The 21863-nt window shown below is 42.2% G+C and overlaps 1 protein-coding gene across 1 annotated transcript in view; it reads right to left on the reverse strand.

Moving 5' to 3' along the window:
- The window catches only part of NSUN7 (NOP2/Sun RNA methyltransferase family member 7), a 54945-nt gene extending 54674 nt beyond the window's left edge, over positions 1-271 (reverse strand). The window contains exon 1 of the mRNA XM_034771107.1: positions 112-271. The gene's annotated coding sequence lies outside the window, so the exon portion shown is untranslated. The remainder of the gene's footprint in view (positions 1-111) is intronic.
- Between the last annotated feature and the right edge of the window lie 21592 nt (positions 272-21863).

The following is a 21863-nucleotide window of genomic DNA, read 5'->3' on the forward strand; positions in this document are numbered from 1 at the left end:
CCGCTACCCCCACAGCGGGCGAGGGGCAGACCCCGGGAGTTACAGCCGGCCGGGGACAGGAGGGGGAGCTGCGCCCTACTCCCCTTGGGGCTCGCGCCCGCCCTCCCTTACCCGCCTCTCCGCGCTCCACCGGGGGCAGACAGCTCCCCACGCACCGGCTGCAGCTGTCTGAGAGCAGCCTTCACCCCGCCTGCCCCAAATCTCTGCCGCGGCGAGTCTCCCTCCGGCAGGGCGGGGCGGGCCCGTGGGCCCGCCCATAGGCCCCACCTGTTGCCGGCGCAGAGACGGAGTGGAGGGCGAACGTAGCTCTAGGGACCGTTTCATTTAAATTCAGACTCTACCATTCTCCGCTCTCCCCGGGGGGGGAGGTGCTGCTCATGTATCCCACCTCGCAACTATCCCCTTCGGAACGGAGCTGGGACTGCCTCCGTGGAAAGCGTTTCTGCCCTTTCGCCCCCCCTTTCTGTGATACGTTGGTAGAGTCCGGATGGTGGTTCTCTAGAGCAGTGGGTTGGCTCAGGGGGTCTGAGGGCATCTTTCTGCTGCCACTGGAGGGGCAGGATTGGGCAGTTCCCCGTTACCTTTCCAGGGGGAGCGCATCTGTCAGCAGTTGGGGGCTGGGCCCAGATTGTGGCTTCTCTCTGAGGCGCTCAAAGCGCTAATTCATGAATAGCACCTAGAGAGGCTAAGCAGAGACTCATTGGCCTGGAAGGGACCTCGAGAGGTCATCCAGTCCAGTCCCCTGCACTCAAGGCAGGATTAAGTACTATCTAGACCAGGGCTGGGCAAACTTTTTGGCCTGAGGGCCACATCTGGGAATAGAAATTGTGTGGCAGGCCATGAATGCTCACTGAATTGGGGTTGGGGTGCGGAAGGGGGTGATGGCTCTGGTTGGGGGTGGGGATGAGGAGTAGGACGATGCTCTGGGCTGGGACCAACGGGTTTCTGGAGTTGGTTCCTGGGAGAAGGGGGTCTGAGAGAGAGACACAAACCCACTTCCCCGAGATACTGTAATCAAGGCTATGCAAAAACCACAGTTCTGGGTAGCAAGCTTCTGTGCTGGGTTCACCTTTTAGTTTTATGGATCCAAAGATTTGTTCAAATCCAAACCACATGAAACTGGATGAACTTAAGCACGTTTCATTAAAATCAACAAATTTTACCAGGATCTATCTAATTGTGTATTCCAACTGCATGAAAATAACCCTCTAACTAACAAGAATGCATCATGAGTCCCTTCCTATGGTCACCATCACATCAAATAACCTATTAACATAATTCATCTAAACTCAGCACTCATAGGAAAAAACTATTACAAGTTACTCCACCCGCTCTAGTTATGAAAGAAAAATCTAACTAAATCTCAGTGTCTAATTATTGAGTGTTCTGCAACACTAAACAGTCTTTTTTAAATTAATTTTACTTACCTTTGAAATTTCTCAAATATTTCCCAAAATATTTCTAATAAGTATTGAAAGAGTTAAACTTCAGTCAGTCAATAAAAAACACTGAGTTATTTTTTCTATAAATCTGCCATACCTATGGCAGTATATGTGGGCTTCAGATTTTGACAGAGGGAAAAATGACAAAATCCTCAATGATTTAACTAAAAAGCTTCAAAGACTGATAGTACCTCATTACTTTGATTCACCTCTGCCTTGCACCTTTCAGCCTTTACACCTGTGCAATATAGGTACCATTCTGATTTGACAGCAGATGCAGACCCACCTTGTGCAGGTGTGAATGGCCACACAGAAAATGAAGCAACCAAGATTCAAGTCTACTGAATTTACTCACATATATACACAAATCCTTAAAAATCAAAGTTATGGCCAGGTCCTCAATTGGCATAAATGGGTGTAGCTCCAGTGATGTGCAGCACCAGGAGCTGTACTCATTTACGCTAGCGGAGGATCTGATCCTTAGAAGCCATTTACCTGATCATGATATTCTTATGTATTCAAAAGATATCTGCAGTTGTTAGCAACAGAAATTTTGCTTGGGTAGAGAAGTCAGGAATGGACAAAGACTCAACATTTAAAATAACAACAACAGTTACAGTGCAAACACAGGTTTCTGTTCTGGAGCTATGATATGTGATTAGAGATAATTGGCAATTTTCCAACAAAATAGTTTCATGAAATCTAACTTTTGCTGAAACACAAGCAAGTACCATTGGAACAAAAGTAAATTCGAAAATACCAAAACTTAAGGCAAACCAAAATCCCCAAGTTTCAACCAGTTCCAAATGTGATCTAGTTATAGTCTTTGTGCAAAGATTGAGTAGGGCAAGCTCTATATGTAGTAGTTCAAATAACATTAGGGTTCCTCCTTAAGGGAAAGGAGAAATATAATATTTGTTGCTGGGTAGATACAGAATAATTTTGGGGGCACAACTTAGTTATTATTTCACTTTCCTTCAAATGGGAAGAGCAAGCCTTTTGCTAAATGGATTATCTAATGTCACGGTAGTTTCTGCATGTATCTTTGTGTATGACACTTTCACTATCAAAGTGTAAATGTGATGGGATACACAAACCCCACACTGTGCTCGAAAGAGTTAAAAGTGAACATCAGCCCATGTAGTGCTGCTCCTACACGCCTGCCAAGCATGCTCCAGCTAGAGGAGCAGGTTAAGAGACTCAGAAGCCCAGGCAAGAGGTGGTGGACAGGCTACAGGAGAGAAGAATCCTTCTCCAGGAAACCAAACAGAAGGTGGAGCCTGAGAGGGGACCACAGAGCAGGTAAGGCCCCAGGCAGTGCCTTCTCCAACCATCATCCACTTTGGGCCTTTCAGGAACTGCTCATTTGGACTTTGTGAAGCTACTGACTGTTTGGACTATGCCCCAAAATTGAAGGAGCGCATAGGTAGGAAGTAGCCCAGGGCACCAGATTTCGGTTCTCTATGGGGAGGAACCTGCCAGTGTTACTTCCCACACCCCACTTATGGGCAAAGGGCCAGATGTAGGAAAGAGGCCCAAACACTCCTGTCCTGGGGTCAGGAACCAGGCACTGCTACTACCCCCTGACAGAGACAAAGGGTTGGAGGTCAGATGTACTGACCACTAGGTCACCCTGCCTTCCAAGCACCTATCACAGTAAGCTATTTTTCATGTTCATTGAACTGACAAATGGTTTGTTGTTTCTCTTCTCAAAAGATATCTGTTGGAGTACTTCTGTTTAACCCAGTTGCTGTCCTTCCATCCCACTCCATAGACTTTCCTTCTGTACTTCTGTTCTCCTGCACTTTTATAATAGTTACTATGTCCAGGGCCGGCTCCAGGTACCAGCCCACCAAGCTAGTGCTTGGGGTGGCACCTGGAGGGGGGCGGCACAGTGCGGTGCTCCGGCTCTGGCTGCCGGGGAGAGCGGAGCCGCGGCGGGCTCTCCGCCCTCCCCCCGGCGCTCTGGCCGCCAGGGAGAGCAGAGCCCCGGCCGGCTCGCCGCCCTCCCCCCGGCGCTCTGGCCACCGGGGAGAGCGGAGCCCCAGTTGGGCTCTCCGCCCTCCCCCCGGTGCTCTGGCTGCCGGGGTGAGCGGAGCCCCAGCCGGGCTCTCTGCCCTCCTCCTCATTATTGTCACATTTAATGGTTGAGGGGGAAGCAGCACCTCCTTCAAATTTTACTGTCAGTTAAACAGAACAGGGGGCTCTAACCGTTTTAGCTTCAAGTTTTCATATCACTTAAAACAGTAGAAAAATGTTTTGCCACCGAAGAAGCATGCCAGAAGAAAACAAGCCTGAATATTGCCTTTTTCCATCAAAGCTTAAGTAGTTAAGGTCATCCTTTACTATTGCGTTCAGTTCTGGGCACTCAGAACCAGAAAGATGTCAACAAGTCGGAGGGAATTCAAAAAAAGAGCAATAAAATTGACTAAGGGCAAGGAGGATGGATTTATCTAGAAAGATTAAGAGCCCTGTAAACAAAACCCTTTCTCAGACCTTTATCGCCAGTTGGAGTTTTGCCTGAATGAGGAATACAAGATTGGGCCCTAACAGAACTAGTTATAATGTGTATAATTTGATCAAATGGTTTTAAATGGAGACACAAAATCCATCTACAAGTATCTGAATGGTTTAAACAGCAACAGCAAAATCATTCATTCAGATCCACATACATTTAAAAAGTGACAAACAGGTTGGGCAATTTTCCTGTCCAAATAGCCCCACCATTTCAAGTTTTCAAATAAAGCCATACCATACCAAAACACCCTTGTCTATTGCAAAGCCAATAGAGAGCTGACAGCCATAATGAGAAGTGAAATCGATGATCTAAAAGGTCTTTTCCATCTCTGATTTCTGAAGGCCTAAATTGTGACTGGCCTCAGCACAGGTTTGGACAGCAGGAGAGAAGGTGTAAAAATGCAGTGTCCAGTTCCAGTGGAAGTCCTTATCTTTGCCCAAGCATAAGGACGGCTTGGGTCTAGTGCATCCACTGATGCTAGACTTTCTAAAGAGGATGTCAATGTGGGAGTGTGCCCTCCATACCAAAATGGAGTTGCCCAATTTGAGTGTTGAGCACACACACTGCACCATGTCTCAGCAGCAAACCCCATCTACCCCACATGACAATTTCAGGAAGACTCTGTGAGGGGCATCTCAGGCTATTCTTTCACTTAAGCCCCTGCTATAGGCTTCTTTGCAAGAGTGGGAGAGAGAGTGTTACTTTTGGGTAAATGTCATTGGAAGTACAAAACGCAACTCATCATGTACCTGTATGTGACAGCCAAGCAGCAGTAGAACATCTTGGTTTACAAATTTATTAAGAGAGCTCTGTCACATAGAACATTTTTCTACAATTAATTATCCCTAGAGGCATATTAGAAAACAAAGAATACAAGAGAAAAGCAACACATTTTCTCTCTCATAACATATTTATCTTAAAATAAACAGAAGAAAATCATAAGGACAGCTCTGTTTTCCTGGCACTAAAATGTTTAAAAACTGAACATGTCATTGTTGAATCAATTAATTACACACAGAGTTCTTTCTTTATTCATATTATATCAAGATGAACATGCAAACTAAAAGGTTACAGGGCAGTAACTTTACCTGTGCAAGCTATTCCAGTGAAAGGCATCATTTTAAATGCCTTGTTTAAGCCATTTCATATTAAGTTTGTAAAAATGAGTGCCATATTACTGAATTTTATTTTCCTTCACTTAGCATAAAATTAGGAGTGACCTATGCTATTTTCATTTTACTGGATGAAGATTCAAAACCAAGGGACCACATGAGCATGGAGCAAAAGCATTCAGGAATTGAAAAAGTAAAGAATCTTTATTTTTGTCCTCCTGCTACAGTAATATTCCTCAAATACTACAGTATTCTCAATGTAGTGCTTATATTTTATTAAAGTATGTCATTAATTTGAAGAACACAATGATATTTTTATAGAGTGGGCCAGGATATGGGACAATCACTTAAGCCTGAATGGGAAAGATCCCCACCTTCACTTAGATTTCTTGCACTTTGTCAGGTAGGTCAGAGCAGAGTAAGGGTCAGCCCTGGGAGGACTGAGCATAGAACTGGAGGATCTTCCACTAAGTGGCTCTACTGGCCATTGTCCTGGAGACACAGACAATATTGACGGCTACTGCAGCATCAGGATTGCAGCAGTGAAGGTGAAGTGATTCTGTTCTCCCTGACCTCTGCACAAAAACACTTGGCACAGCCTGGGTGTTCAGGCTATGGGCTGATTTACTGGAGTTCGTCCAATATGACTGTTTTAGGACATTATGAATCAGAGATACAGAAACCAGGGCCTGGATTCTCTTGTTAGTTACATTAGTGTAAATCTGCAGTAACTATCAATGGAGTTACTCTGGATTTACACCAGTGTAACCAAGAACACAATCTGACTCTGAAATTTTTAAACGTTCTGTCTATTGGATTATTGAATTCTCCACATTAATGTTTCATTTATGCTAATTTTCCCTTAATTCCTGGAGGAAAAAGGTACCAAAGACAGAAAGAAATTCCAGAGCTATTATTCTTCCTGAGTTTACAGGCTCTGTTTACTATGCCAGGGAACTTGCAAGTTCCATGAGGTGCTACAGGGCTGAAGTTTAGGAACTACAGAAGGAAGGCTTCGATCCCACAGAGCTTACGAACCCTGATTCTATTTTGCCCTTTGAAAGCAACAAATGCAGCCTAACTCAGCCACCCTTAACTGAAGCCTCCTTGTCTCAGCCATCCTTAACAATAGTCTTAACAGAGCCATCTTTAACGATCCATCCTTAACCAAGGCTCTCTCTAACTTAGGCATCTTCGACTGACTTATCTAAAAGAAAGTAAGAAAGAAAGAATAGAAGCATTATTCTAATTCTTCTAGGGCCCTGTCCTGCAAGATGCTGAGTACCTGCTGGGAGCTGCTTAGAACCCTCAGTGCTTATGAATATTAGCAGGAGTTGAGGTAGCTCACCAGCTTCCAGCACGTGCATGAGTGAACTGCTATCTTTAAACCTTTATGAATGTTGAAGTACTGGACCAATACAGGGCACATTTAAATAGCATAACTCAAACATGTATATTCATAAAGTCACAGAGTTTAAGGCCAGAAGGAACTACTGAATCATCTAGTCTGACCTCTTGTATATCACAGGCCACCACCACCACATAGCACCCGCACAATAAACACAACAATGGAAATGAAATCAAAGAAAATGAGACCCACAGGAGACTATTAAGTGCCACAGGTGCACAAGTGCTCAAAGCCCTGCAAAGGCAGGGAAGTGATTAACTGAGATACACCCAGTAATCCTGGCAAGCAACCTGCACCCACACGCTGCACAGGAAGGCAACCCCTTTCCTGCCTCCCATGTCCCTGCCAATCTGACCTGGGGAAAAATTCCTTTCTGACCGCACATATAGTGATGAGTTAGAGTGAAACTGAACATGCTGCAAAAAACAGCAAGCCAAATACCTGAGAGAGCGAATGCTCGGTGCCACATCAGAGCTCTGGCTCACTCCACCCAGTGTCCTATCTCCAGCCATGGCCATCCCCGATGCTTCAGAGGAAAGATATAAAAAATCTCTCAGAATACATTGGGGGAAGAGGGAATCCCTTCCTGACCCCTGCCTGTGGGTCTGTGGGGGGCTGAAACTCTGAAGCATGAGCCTTAGGAACATAAGACAAACCAGAAGTGAGCCCCAGTGCTGGTAAACCCTGCCCCCCACCATCTCAAGCAACCCCATCATACAATCGCACTCATAAATTTGTCCAACGCTTTCATACAATTCATTGTTTGCCCTCACAACTCCTACTGGCAGGCTGTTCTAGAACCTCACTCTAATTGTTAGAAACCTTCTTCCAATTTCCAGACTGAATTTGTTAATGGCCAGTTTATATCTATTTGTTCCTGTGCCAACATTGTCCCTTAATATAAATAGCTCTTCATCCTCCCTGGTATTTATCCCCTTAATGTATTTATATATATTTTTTCATGCCCACATTAAGTCAAAAAGAGGTCATCCAACTTCACAAAAATAAATCACTTTTGTCCTGAGATAAAGCATAGAAAAAATAAGTCTAAAAGGAATTTATCTGAGAAACCTATATGCAAATTGAAAAAAGGAGGGTTGGAATAGAAGTTGAAGATCTCATTCTCTTCCTGTACTTGTTATAATATTGTAAAATGAATCTTTATGGAATAAACCATCTTCCCAAAAGCAAAACAAACAATAAATGATCCCCCCTAAAGACATATCAGCAGCTAAATTGGGCTGATTCCAATATAGGTTGATCATCCAGTTTAGCAAATTTCTAATCTGAAAATATTGCCAGTGTTGACCTTTTGAAAGCGGAATTTTTTAGTTAAAGTTAGAGCAAGAACCCATCTTTAAATGAATCTGCAGGGCTGACATTGGTCACAGGGATTGGCACTAACAGTATGGGCTACAGTTCAAATCCTGGAGTCAAATCCTGAGGGGTCTTTCAGCCCCTACAAATGGCATTTCATGACTCAGTATATCACAAGGAATTTGTGATTACTAGAGTGGGAAATTCTTCACAGTGGAAACTCAGAAAATAGTAAAAGTAAATAATCAACTCTCAATATTGTAAGTCAAGACACTGTTTGCAAATAGCAAAGCTTTATATATACTGAATCATGTTGTTCTTCAGTGGCTATGGAATTTCTGGCTCTTATCATTCAGCTTTGATTGCCCTTTTAGACATATCAGATCAACATATTTAATGCATGACAATCTTTATTTACATTAACTCCAGTTACAACATTAATACGCAAACAGAGAGGGGGGAATGGCAGGCAGCAGGGTAGATTTGATTTAAATCATGATTTAAATCACTAGTCAGGAAGACTCGATTTAATCATGGATTTCTACATAAAAGTGCATTCTTGTTGGTTGTTATAACCTTAATACATATTCTTCACAATTCATAGCTAGATGTAGGTTTCATTTTTTGGAGGTACACACTATACATTTTTAAACTGATTTATTTTGAAAACTTTTCAGATTAGTTTTACAACTATATCAGAAAATGAATGATTGTTTGGTTATTTCATTTACCAAAGGTAATTGAAGCAGGTATTTATGAAGTCATCGGAAGGCGAACTATCTCCAATTCAACAGGTTAATCATTAATATTTGGAGGATTTTCTTGCCATGCTGTATTAGGAGGAGAACATCACCAGACAGACATTTAAATTGTTTTATTTAACTAAAAGAACAATGTTATGTATTCTGGGTTTTTTTCTTCAACAGCAAACATATAATATTTTAACAAACCAAGCAGTTGAATTTTTTAATTTAGTTAAGCATTCAAGTTTCTTTAAATTGTTTTTAATTAAAATCGTTAAATAAAATATTTAAAAAAAAATTGACTATGTCAGCCAGGTCAACATGAGAAACTTAAAATATTGGTTTCAGAGTAGCAGCCGTGTTAGTCTGTATCCGCAAAAAGAACAGTTTTGTTAAATTTGTTAGTCTCTAAGGTGCCACAAGTACTCCTGTTCTTTTTTTTAAAATATTGGCTTCTACAACTAATTCAGTCGTCTTCACCTTCATTTTCCTGTTTGTTCATAATCTGGAAAAGATAAACAAGCTTTTCTGCTTTTTCAGGTCCCAAACGATTTCTCAATTTGGAATTAATTAGTCCAAAGGAAGAAAATATTCTTTCTACACCAGCAGAACGAGCTACTGCTGTTAAAAGTGAGATTATCACTTCAACAGTCTCTGAATCCAAGTGCTTAAAGGACTTCCACCAGTCAAGGCTACAGAAATAGGCTTCAGGGTACTCAGCATGTGTTCAACATTTCTATTAAGCCCAATGTTGAAAACTTTGGCTGTGACAGTGCCATCTATTTTTTCATGATTTTGTTCACAAACTGTCATCAGATTAGACCAATTCTTGATATAGTGCTTAAAACAGTCTACTACTGAGTTCCATCGCACATCTTGTGGGAGAGTTAGCTTGGTTCCTCCCACTTTTTTCAGAGCTTCTGCTGCAAAGTGGTTGTTACGGAAGTATTTTGCAATTTCAACAACATTAGCCTTTATTTCTGGAACACTGAAGTCTTTGGCTAGGAGGTACATCAAACGAGCACTGCAACCGTATGTTATTAGCTTGGGACTCTCTTCACTCTCTTCTAAATTTCTTCTAATCTTGGATACATTTGCAGCATTGTCTATGACCAAGCTGCGTACTAGACATTTGAAGTTTTTCCCCACCGTTTGTTATAGCTTTTACTGCTACTTCTTGTAAGTATTCTGCTGTGTCTGCATTTCCTGATGTATCAATTGTTTCTGTAAGGAAGACATTCCCTTCTTCTGTTGTCACACAAGCACATACAACAGGATCATTGTGGACTTTGCTCCACCCATCAAAACTCAGGTTAACAATTTCACCCTCTAGACCTTTTGCACACAGCTCAATTTCTCTTTCATACACTTTATCCAGCAATTTGCCTGTGATATCTGCTCTGTTGGGTGGACTGTATCCTGGTCTTAATGACTGAACCATGTTAATGAAGTAGGGTTCTCAATCATACGGAAAGGAGAGTTTGTTGCATAAACAAACCAAGCAATTTTTTCATCAATTACCTCTTTTTGTAATCTGCTGGTTCTTATCACAAACCAGCAGATTACAAAAAGAGATAATCGATGAAAAAATTGCTTGGTTTCTGGATGATGGAGATTTTTTTTCCCTTTTTGCTACAGGTGATATACTGTGACTATGTGACATACATGATGTGACTGAAACACTATCATTGGCAGATAACTCTGAAACTATAGAAAATGATGTGATCTCGAAGGTGGATAGTCTTCAGAATCCTATATGTTGAAGATGGATTCTCCTAAACAAAAAATGTCAATGCAGTTATTTAATTATTATTACCATACTGCTCATTTAGTATTATTCATTGCATTCACTGACACTCAGTACTGCTTTAAAGGTGAAATTGTAAAAGGAAGATCTGCCAATTTCAGCTATTTATTTTTTATCACAACTGCATCTAAAACAACTATATGTTTTGCTCAAACACGAGAATTCAAGAATAATCCAGAAGGAAGACAGGCAGTCCTTAAGAAAGAAGTATGAAATAAAAAAGTTTGCCAACCTGAAGATCCTGCATGTTCAGACATGTTCCTTTCATCATCTTCAGCACAGCTTCCTCCTGAGAAGGAACACTTCTCATGATGTTGTTCATTCAGCCAACCAGGCCTTGCTTTTCTTTGTTGCACTGTTTGCATTTTGCACGCATGCCTGTTTTACCCACAGGTAGAGGAACTTCATTAAAATATTGCCAAACTGGGTCTCTTTTACGGCCTGCTGCCATTATAGGTTTTCCCTTCTAGTGAAAGAATGGTATGGTAGATCTCAAATCAATGAAAGCTACACTCAGAAAGACCTCAAGACTTCTGGAATATGCTGCTCAAACAGTTTCACTTTTGTTTCTACCGCCTGTCCCACCCTTCTCACATTTATCTCCAGACTTCTCCTTGTCCAGATCTGTTCCGCCCCCAACAATCTTCTATTCATTGAACTTTTTGAAACTTTGCACTTTTAGAGAGGGTAAGGGATTGACTCTGTGTACACAAATTTGCAGAGGTTCAATATGGTTGAGGCCTGTTATTTCTCACCTCTATATATTATTTATTTTAAAACATTTTTGTTGTTAACAAGCATATTATCTCTGGAGTCACAAATCCACAGTTTGAGAACTGCAAAACTAAGCATCTCTGATGGTATCTTCTAGACTGAGCACTGAGTCCCATTGGGTAGATAGAAAGGTTAACCTAAATAATCTATACAGAAGCCCCTGGAACCCCATAAGATTGGGTTCCTAATCCATGAACTATTGAAACTCATTTACAAAACTTTTCTTAAACATTACATGAATATATTGTCTCATACTATAGAATTAGAATTTATAATCCCTATTCCATAAAGAGTTATCTTTGAGCTATAATGTATCTTAATTAAAACTATCTTTAGGTAGGTTTTTTCCTCAAAAAACATTTTATCAAAAAAAAAGAAAATCCGATTTAAATTAAAAAAAAAACAGATTTTTTTTAAATCATTGATTTTTATCCACCCCAGCAGGTGGGGGGGTTCGCAGGGGAGGGCAACGAGGGGGGACTTGGTGAGTGGTGGGCAGGAAGGTCTCACGGGGGCAGTTACATTGAGGAGGGATGCGGTGAACGGCGGGGTTCTCATATGGAAGGTGTGAGGGGTTGGATCACAGAAACCCCCTTGGGAGCTGCCACCCGATGTGCAAAGACTACCCCTGCTTCTGTTTTCCCTGCCAGCTCAGGACTCCAGCACCCTGTCTTGCTGAGCCAGACACAGATCCAGGGTCCGAATCACCTGTCCCAAAGCTGCAAGTTTACCTGAAAACAGCTCGCAGTAGCGTGCTTGTCTTTAGCACTCAGATGCCCAACTCCCAATGGGGTCTAAACCCAGATAAATCCGTTTTACCCTGCATAAAGCTTATGCAGGGCAAACTCATAAATTGTTCGCCCTCTATAACACTGATAGAGAGATATGCACAGTTGTTTGCTCCCCCAGGTATTAATACATACTCTGAGTAAATTACTAAATAAGAAGTGATTTTATTAAATACAGACAGTAGGATTTAAGTGGTTCAAAGTAGTAACAGACAGAACAAAGTAAGTCACCAAGCAAAATAAAATAAAATGCGCAAATCTATGCCTAATCAAACTGAATACAGATAATCTCACCCTCAGAGATGCTTCAGTAAGTTTTTTCTCAGACTGGACACCTTCCAGGCCTGGGCACAATTCTTTCCCCTGGTACAGCTCTTGTTGCAGCTCAAGTGGTAGCTCGGGGATTCTTCATGATGGCTCCTCCCCCTCTCTCTTCTCTTCCCCCCTTTATATATCTTTTGCATAAGGCGGGAACTCTTTGTCTCTCTGGGTTTCCACCCCCCCTCACTGGAAAAGCACCAGGTTAAAGATGGATTCCAGTTCAGGTGACATGATCACATGTCACTGCAAGACTTCATTACTCACTTGCCAGCACACACATATACAGGAAGACTCACAGGTAAATACAGCCATCTGCAGACAATGGGAGTCATCAAGATTCCAAACCATCATTAATGGTCCACACTTTACACAATTACAATAGGCCCTCAGAGTTACATTTTATATTTCTAGTTTTAGATACAAGAGTGGTACATTTATACAAATCAGATGATCATACTCAGTAGATTATAAACTTTGTAATGATACCTTACAAGAGACCTTTTGCATGAGGCATATCCCAGTTACGTTACATTCACTTATTACCGCATTTTCTCTAAAACTATCTCAGTTACATTATATTGACTTATTATCAAGTTTTTATAAAACCATATAGACTGCACAACGTCACAGGAGGGGTTGGAGGAGACAAGGGACCCGGCGAGCAGCAGGGACCTCTGGAAAAGGGGAGTGGAATGGAGGATAGGAGGGACTCAGGGCAGTGGGGCAGGGCTGGCTCCAGGGTTTTGGCCGCCCCAAGCAGCCAAAAACAAACAAAAAAAAAAGCCGTGATCGCGATCTGCGGTGGCAATTTGGCGGGAGGTCCTTCACTCCGAGCGGGAGTGAGGAACCGTCCGCCGAATTGCTGTCGAATAGCTGGACGTGCCGCCCCTCTCCAGAGCAGCCGCCCCAAGCACCTGCTTGCCAGGCTAGTGCCTGGAGCCGGCCCCGCAGTGGGGGCCTTGCTGGAGAGGGGGATGGAGGAGAGAAAGGACACAGCGAGTGGCAGGGACCTCTGGGGCAGGAGGTGGAATGGAGGAAAGGAGGGACTCACCAGGCAGCGGCATGTGGGGGGACCTCGAGAAAGGGGTGGAGCAGGGACAGGAAAAAGCAGAGCGTAGGCAGAGCTTTCCCACTGTGCAGTACCCAACTATCGGCTTGGAAAACAGGGGCATTGCTCAGAGATTTAGGCACCTCTAGAAATTTCTTGGACACCCTTAGTCTCCCCAACACCAGCATCAGAAACACTGATATTTTCCAAATCGCATTGCCATTCTGATGGGCTATGGTAGACATGGCATAAGAATTACTTCTGTCCAGTGCAGTAGCAACTAACATGGACATCTGATGTTCCCTAGCTAAGCTGAGGCAAATTGTCAGTTCTTGTACAGTAGGAATAAGAATATTTTTGTGAAAAACAATGGTGCATATTAACACATTTTTTCCCCAAGAACATCTTGAATTTCACAGGTTTGAAGAAATCTCAAGTTAATGAATATAAATGATTTATTTCTATATTTCTTTATTAAATTTTCAAGAAAAGTAGACAACCGAACAAACACTCAATGAGTCTGACACTTAGTTATACAGCAATCACTACCACTAACATCAGGACATAGGGATGGTTTTCTATTCACTGAATTTCTTATACAGTATGCATTGTTGTCTTATGCAAAACTTGCATTGGCATCATCCCTTACTCAGCCAGTTCTTAAAATAACATTGTTTTAACAAATCTTAATGTACAAATATGTAAAATTTGTGAAGGTTTTAAAAATAGTTCTAAATATATTTTAAAGCTCTTTTAAAAAGTTGTGAGAATTTCAGAACACAAATATTGTGAATAACTCGCAGTATAAGAATATAATTACAGCAGCAATTTACCAAGACTTAAACTATGTGTCACATCAGATGCATACTATTGTAACTGTTAGCACACTAACAATCATAGAATTGGAGTACTGGAAGGGACCCCCAGGCCTTCTAGTCCATTGTCCTGCACTCAAGGCAAGACTAAGTATTATCTAGACCATCCCTGACAGGTGTTTGTCTAATCTGCTCTTAAAAATCTCCAATGATGGAAATTCCAGAACCCCCTAGGCAATTTATTCCAGTGCTTGACTACCCTGACAGTTAGGAAGTTTTTCCTAATATCCAACCTAAACCGCCCTTGCTGTAATTTAAGACCACTGTTTCTTGTCCTTTCCTCAGAGGTTAAAGAGAACAATTTTTCTTTCTCCTTCTTGTAACAACATTTTATGTACTTGAAAACTATGTTTCCCTCCACCCCCCATCATCTCTTCTCCAGCCTAAACAAACCCAATTTTTTCAGTCTTCCTTCATAGGTCATGTTTTCTTTAATCATTTTTGTTGCTCTTCTCTGGACTCTCTCCAATTCATCCACATCTTTCCGAAAATGTGGCACCCAGAACTGGACACAATACTCCAGTTGAGGCCTGATGATCAGCATGGAGTAGAGCAGAAGAATTACTTCAGTAAGTGTCTTGCTTTCAACACTCATTCAATATGCCCTTCCAGCTTTACTGTGAACCACTGATAACTACTCTCTGGGAATGGTTTTCCAACCAGTTATGCACCCACCTTATAGTAGCTCTATCTAAGTCAGTGGTGCCCAAACTTTTCTTATCGTGCCTCCCCTTATCAGTAATGGAATCTGTTCACACGTCCCCTCCATTACTGCACAGTTGGCTCAGCAGAGGCGCTTAGGCTGAAGGCAGAGCTGGGGGCAGAACTGGGGATGGGGTGGAGAGAGAATGAGGACAGAGCTGGCCAGGACAGAGGACAGAGCTGGGACTGGAGCTGGGGGCCGGGGCTGGGAGCAGAGCTGTGGATGGGGCCCAGGAGCAGAGCTGGGGGAAGAGCAGGGGAGGGTGGTGCTCCCTCCATACCCCACCCCCATGAAGTCTGGCCTGGGCCCTGCCGCCCGCCCCCCACCAAACCTTCCTCCGCACACCCCACAGTTTGGGGACCAATGATCCCTGTAGTTCCCTAGCTTGTTTATGAGACAATCATGCAAGAAAGTAACAAAAGCCTTATGAAAGTCAAGATATACCACATTTACTGCTTCCCCCCTTCCACTAGGTTTGTTACCCTGTCAAAGAAAGCTATTAGTTTGGTTTGAAACAATTTCTTCTTGACAAATCCATGCTGATTTTTACTTATCACCTTATTATCTTCTAGGTGTTTGCAAATTGATTGTTTAATTATTTGCTCCATTATCTTACCCAGTACCAAAGTTAAACTGACTGGTCTGTAATTCCCCGGGTTGTTCTTATTCCCCTTTATGGATTGGCACTATATTTGCCCTTTTTTAGTCCTCTGAAATCTCTCCCGTTTCCATGACTTTTAGAAGATCTGAGCCATTAGCAATTTATCTCCTCCATCAGCTCCTTGAGTGTTCTAGGACAACATTTCTCAAACTGGGGTCTGTGGATCCCTGGGGGGTCCCGGAGGGCACTTCAGGGGGTCCGCAGAACCCACTGATCAACTCCTCCCCCTCACTCTATCTCATGGAGTCTACTGAAGCCAAACCAGGAGATTTTAGGTGCTAAAAGTCCAGTGGCTCAGCAGGGCTAAGGCAGGCTTCCTACCTGCCCTGGATCTGTGCTGCTTCCAGAAGTGGCCGGCACATCCCTACAGCCCTAGGGGAAGGCGGGGGGGTCTCTGCGCACTGCCCCCTCCCCAAGTGCTGACTCCGCAGCTCCCATTGGCCAGGAACTGCAGCCAATGGGAGCTGCGAGGGCGGTGCCTGTGGGCAGGGGCAGTACACGGAGACCCCCTGGCCCACCCGCCTAGGAGCTGCTGCCAGAGAGATGTGCCAGTCACTTTTGGGAGCCGCCCTCGGTAAGGCCGCCTGGCCAGACTCTCTTCCAGAGCCTGCACTCCATAACCCGTCCTGCACCCAAACTCCCTGCCCTAGCCTGCTGATAGTGAGTGAGGGTGGGGGAAAGTGAGCGACGGAGTGAGGGGGGGGGGGGGGGAGCGGGGGGGGGGGGGGCAGGAAGAGATGGTGGGGCCTTGGTGGAAGGGGTGGAGTGAGGACTGGGCCTGGGAGGTCCCTGAAATTTTTAAAATCAAAACGGGGATCCTCGGGTAGCTAAAATTGGAGAATCGCTGTTCTAGGATGTACTTCATCACGTGCTGCTGACTTGAAGACTTTTAACTTGTCTAAGTAATTTTTAACTTGTTCTTTCTCTATTTAGCCTCTGATCCAATTGCTACTAAACTTTTTGGTAAAAACAAACAAAAGAAGTCATTTAGCACTTCTGCCATCTCCACATTTTCTGTTATTGTTTTTCCACCCCTCATTGAGTAATGGGCCTACTCTGTCCTTGAACTTCCTCTTGCTTCTAATGTATTTGTAGAATGTTTTCTTGTTACCCTTTATGTCCTTAGCTAGTTTAAATCTAGTTTTTGTGCCTTGGCCTTTCTAATTTTGGGACAAACAATGTTGATAATTTATCAAGCAAAATTAAAGTATCAAGCACACACTATAGAAACTATTTGTGCTGGAACAGTGTGGATTAATATATTAAAGTAAAAGTACAAAGATGTCAGAGAGAAAGATGAAGGAGATATGATAAGGGAAAGGAATGGTAGGACAATATGACACCAAGAAGGAGTTATTATAAGTGATTTGGCAACTGTAAAGTATAACATTCTTTCACCAGTAGAAGATATTTTCAGGTTTTAGTGACATGAACAATCATTTAAGCTTTGATCTTGTACCACAGGATTTATAGACGTGTGCTTACCTTTGCACAATGGAGTAGTCCCCTTAAACTTGCGTTTGCAGAATCAAGGCCTAAGGCTGCAAATCCATCAAGAATTGAAACAATGAACCATAGTACAAGATCAAAGCTCTGATAGGTTGTTCCTGTCACTAGAATGAAATTATCACCTATTTATCTACATTTTTAGTGGTTATAATTTTTTTGTAATACATCATTACAAAAAGTTTTACCATACTTTTCAATATGCCTCCCCTTCTTCCTCCTTCTGTAATTTAGGTTTGTCTTTTGTGTGCCTTTTCCTTCTCTCCATATTCCTGCGCATATCTGATCCACAATAACAGTTAATGCTCAATTTTTTTTAATGCGCCACCACAATGTGCACATGCTCAAAGTGAGTAACCACATTATTGTCCTTCTGCATCCTATCCTCTCACCACTATTTGTCACTGAAAGTGGTATGAGTTCCCACCCTACTCCCAACAGAGAACACACATACTCATCCCTTTCCTTGGATTTATTTTTTATTGTTCCTTTAAACTAACAAAAAAATAACCTCACCCTAAGCTTTCTCCTGAGTTTGCTTGTTCCTGGGACTGGTGTACTATTGTACCACTCCCACAATTTCCTCTACCTTAGAAAGAGGCTCCAGCCCTTCTCATAACAGCACTAATAAGTGCTATCTGTCACCATAAGTCAGCAGGAATAACTGCATCTGTATATGGCAGTGGTGGGCAATCTTTGGCCCGTGGGCCACGAGACAGTTTGTTTACATTTGCACGGCTGCCTGCAGCTCCCAGTGGCCGCGGTTCGCCATTCTCAGCCAATGGGAGCTGCAGGAAACAGTCTGGACCACAGGGACTTGCTGTCTGGTGGCCCACCAGCAGATTACTCTGACGGGCTGCGTGCGGCCCGCAGGCTGCAGGTTGCCCACCACTAGTATATAGAGTTCTAACACCTGACGTTAGCAGCAGAAGAGCCTTCCATTCCTATGGAGGTTCCACAACCTGAATCTATGACAGTTCTCCTCACTCATTATTTCATATCAAGAATGTATTTTGCAAGTTGTTTCAGCCAAGACAGTGTCTTTCCACATCTTTTCAAAAAGCATAGCATATTTTGGGCACTACGGAATAAAACTAAAAGATATAATAATAGCAGAGAGAGATTGGTTTAGATTTGAATTGCTAGGGCTCAAACCCTGAACCACTTACCATCAGGCACAGTGTTTACTAGTGTGAGTAGTCCCACTGAAGTCCTACTATTGCCAGTAGTGTTTGCAGGATCAGGCCCTTAACTGTGAAGTACAAATCATGCTTTCCCAGGAGTCTGCCAACCATTTCATGTCCCAAACCAAAATTGACTGACTATGAATAGGGATGAGTATTTTAAGGTATTATCCAGGTGCCTTCCACATATACTTTATACATGAAACAGAGTTTTAAAAAGGAAAAAAAATATGAATTTCTTGAGTCCTGAGTGATCCAGTTACAATGCAGCTACTGTGGCTGTGCACACATGAAGCCTCATCTGTAAGGAATGAGTCCATTTGATATATGCTCTATTCTATTATACAGTCATATGACCAAAACAGCACCTTTCATTCTCCTTGCTATTTTTTATTTCTTTTTTCCATTTGCAGCTCACTTGATAAATGCATTACAATATGATTGCTCATTTTTCTTCAGATATTTTAATATATAATTTTTCCAATCATAATTATAAAATAGAATATCATGGTGGTTTGACAATTTGACAATTAAAAACAAAAATCAGTTTTCTGATAGCTACCCTCAACAATACACATTTGGGAAGGAAAAGTAAAACAAATGCACATTACTAATCTTGAGAAAAGTATCAATTTCAATTATATTCTTCAAAAATATTCTATGAAATAGCCCCCCAATGTAGAAGTTTCAGGGAGACATATTTTACAGTAATTAACCACCAGGATTCTACCAGCATTGACCCCAAAATACACAAAGCTTATGTCTAGAGAGTAATAGACTGTCATGCCCCTTGCTTGGGGATATAGGAGAGTGAAGGAGAACAAGGCCCTTCTTACTCCACTACTCAGATTATGCCTTCAGTTGTGGGAAGGAGAGCAGAGACTGCTTCCCTGGGGCTCCCCCTTTGTGAGTAAGCGGGTGGGAAGAGTCCTGGCTAGTCACTGTTCCCCTAGTCACTGTCCCAGAGTTGGCCAGTCAGGGTACATGTGTGTGGGTAATTTAGTACTTCTCCAGAGCTAAAGGGCTAAAAGAGGAGGAAGTGCATCTTTCTGAATCACAGGCCACATTGACGCTATGGCACTATAGCAGCATAGCTATGCCGCTATACGCTCTGTAGCATAGAGGCAGACCACAGCAACAGAAGGGGTTCTTCCACTGCAGTAGGAACTTTGCCTCCCCAAGCAACTGTAGCTACGTGGAAGCATATTTCTGTCAGCTTAGCTGTGTCTGCACCAGGGGTTAGGTCAACATAGCAACGGCACTCGGGGGTGTAGATTTTTCATACCTGGAATACTGTAACTGTGTCGACCCAAGTTTTAAGTGCAGACCAGGCCTCTAGTCTTCTCCTGGGGCAGGGCACCTGTTCACTGCCTGAAACTCATCCTATACAGATGCTTCCCGACTTACGTAAGCATTCCGTTCCGGAACGCCTTGCGTAAGTCGAATTTTGCGTAAGTCGGGAACATATACCCGACAATTACACGTTTAAAAAAAAAAAAAGCTTACGGAACTTTTCTGTAAGTCTGGATTTGCATAAATTGGGTTTGAATAACCCAGGGAGCGTCTGTACAGCCAGCAACATACAGACACTTTATTTCTAAAATTTGAACAGAAGTTGTCCAGTGGATTGGCTTTTGCTCTCTTTAAAGAGAGCAGCAACAACCGAAGATTGAGGGGTTTTTCTCCTCATTTTTCTGTTCATTTCCTGAAATATTTTTTAAATTTATAATCCCATTACAGGAATGTGTTCATTATTAATCTGAATATGTTTTGTTTTGATATTGCCTGTGGTTGAATCCTGAGGCCCTTACTTCCTTTGTACTTATTTCTCACTCATGAAAACTGCCTTCATTGGGAATTGGGCCAAGGAAGGGCTGAGGAAAAACCGGGTACAGAACGTTGGACTTGACCCTATGGTTTGTTTTTAAAAATATATATATTAGTCCATGTGCCTGAGCTACTTTTGATTAGGTTATAATTACTCAAGTGTTGAACTCCAATAATATTAATGAACAAACGCTGTGGAACTGAAATAGCCCATTGTTTTCTACTCTGATCATATTGGCTCCCTGAGTGAAAATATCTTTAATAGAACTATCAGTGTGCTTATCTGATCTGAACAAAACAACCATCAGTGCTTTCACATAAACTTTCACTGTTATGGTATCTGTACCTAGATCTGACTAAAGCAGAAGAACATTGTGTAATCACTGTTTCACAATTCGGTAAATGTTCTCAAACATAAAAGGTTTCCCTTAGATACTATTGTAATTAGATGCAATGAACTTCAGAGGAGAAAAACTGGTTCTATTCAGTGTGTTGAAAGGAAATAAAGGAAAAATATCATGCAGTTAGTAGATAAAATGTCAGGCGTGTTTTCATATTTACACTTCACCTAGGTCCAGACCCACAAAGAAATCTTGGCATAGTGATGCTGAGTATTGCAACACCTAACTTAGGCACCTGGAATCCAAATACCCTGAGTTAGACACCTAGGCTCCCCCTATATACATGGGGAGAGAGAGGTGCCTGAAAATAGGAGCCACAAAAGCCACTCTCTCTAGTCCAATTAATGTTTAATTATGTAATTGGAAGTGGAACAGTTTCAACAAATATATGGCAGAATGCAGGTAAAATAGAGCAGGAGAGATACAATTCTTCCCCAAGGAGTTCAGCCACAAATTTAATTAACACATTATTTAAGTAGCGTCATCAATATGGAAGCACGTCCTCCGGAACGGTGGCCAAAGCATGAAGGGCATACAAATGTTTAGCATATCTGGCATGTAAATACCTTGCAATGCCAGCTACAAAAGTGCCATGCGAATGCCTGTTCTCACTTTCAGGTGACACTGTAAATAAGAAGCGGGCAGCATTATCTCCCAAAAATGTAAACAAATTTGTTTGTCTTAGCGATTGGCTGAACAAGAACTAGGACTGAGTGGACTTGTAGGCTCTAAAGTTTTACATTGTTTTGTTTTTGAGTGCAGTTATGTAACAAACAGACAAAAAAAATCTACATTTGTAGGTTGCACTTTCACGATAAAGAGATTGCACTACAGTACTTGTATGAGGTGAATTGAAAAATACTGTTTCTTTTGTTTATCACTTTTACAGTGCAAATATTTGTAATAAAAATAATATAAAGTGAGTACTGAACACTTTGTATTCTGTGTTGTGATTGAAGTCGATATATTGGAAAATGTAGAAAAACATCCAAAATATTTAATAAATTTCAATGGGTATTCTATTGTTTAACAGTGTGATTAAAACTGCAATTATTCGTGATTAATTTTTTTGAGTTGATAGCGTGAGTTAACTGAAAAAAAAGAAAACTGCGATGAATCGACAGCCCTAATATTTACTTTTAAATGTGTGGGTTGATTCTCCTATCCCTTACACCAGTTTACATGTGCAACTCCATAAACTTAAACTGAGTTGCTTTGGTTTAAACTAATGTCAGCTAAACGAGAATCAAGCTCTAAGTCTCCAATATTACTCGTATGTAAGCTATAATTATATCACAAAAGTCACAGCAGTCATGGAATCCGTGACGTCCAGAGACCTCTGTGATATTTTCTGCTCCAGGGCTGGAGCTCCCAGCTGGCCCCCCCACAGCTCCCAGCCCCTGCCCTGGTGGGAGGGACCCTGCAGCT

This window comes from Trachemys scripta, chromosome 5 (genome assembly GCF_013100865.1).
Source record: "Trachemys scripta elegans isolate TJP31775 chromosome 5, CAS_Tse_1.0, whole genome shotgun sequence".
Taxonomy (NCBI): domain Eukaryota; kingdom Metazoa; phylum Chordata; order Testudines; family Emydidae; genus Trachemys; species Trachemys scripta.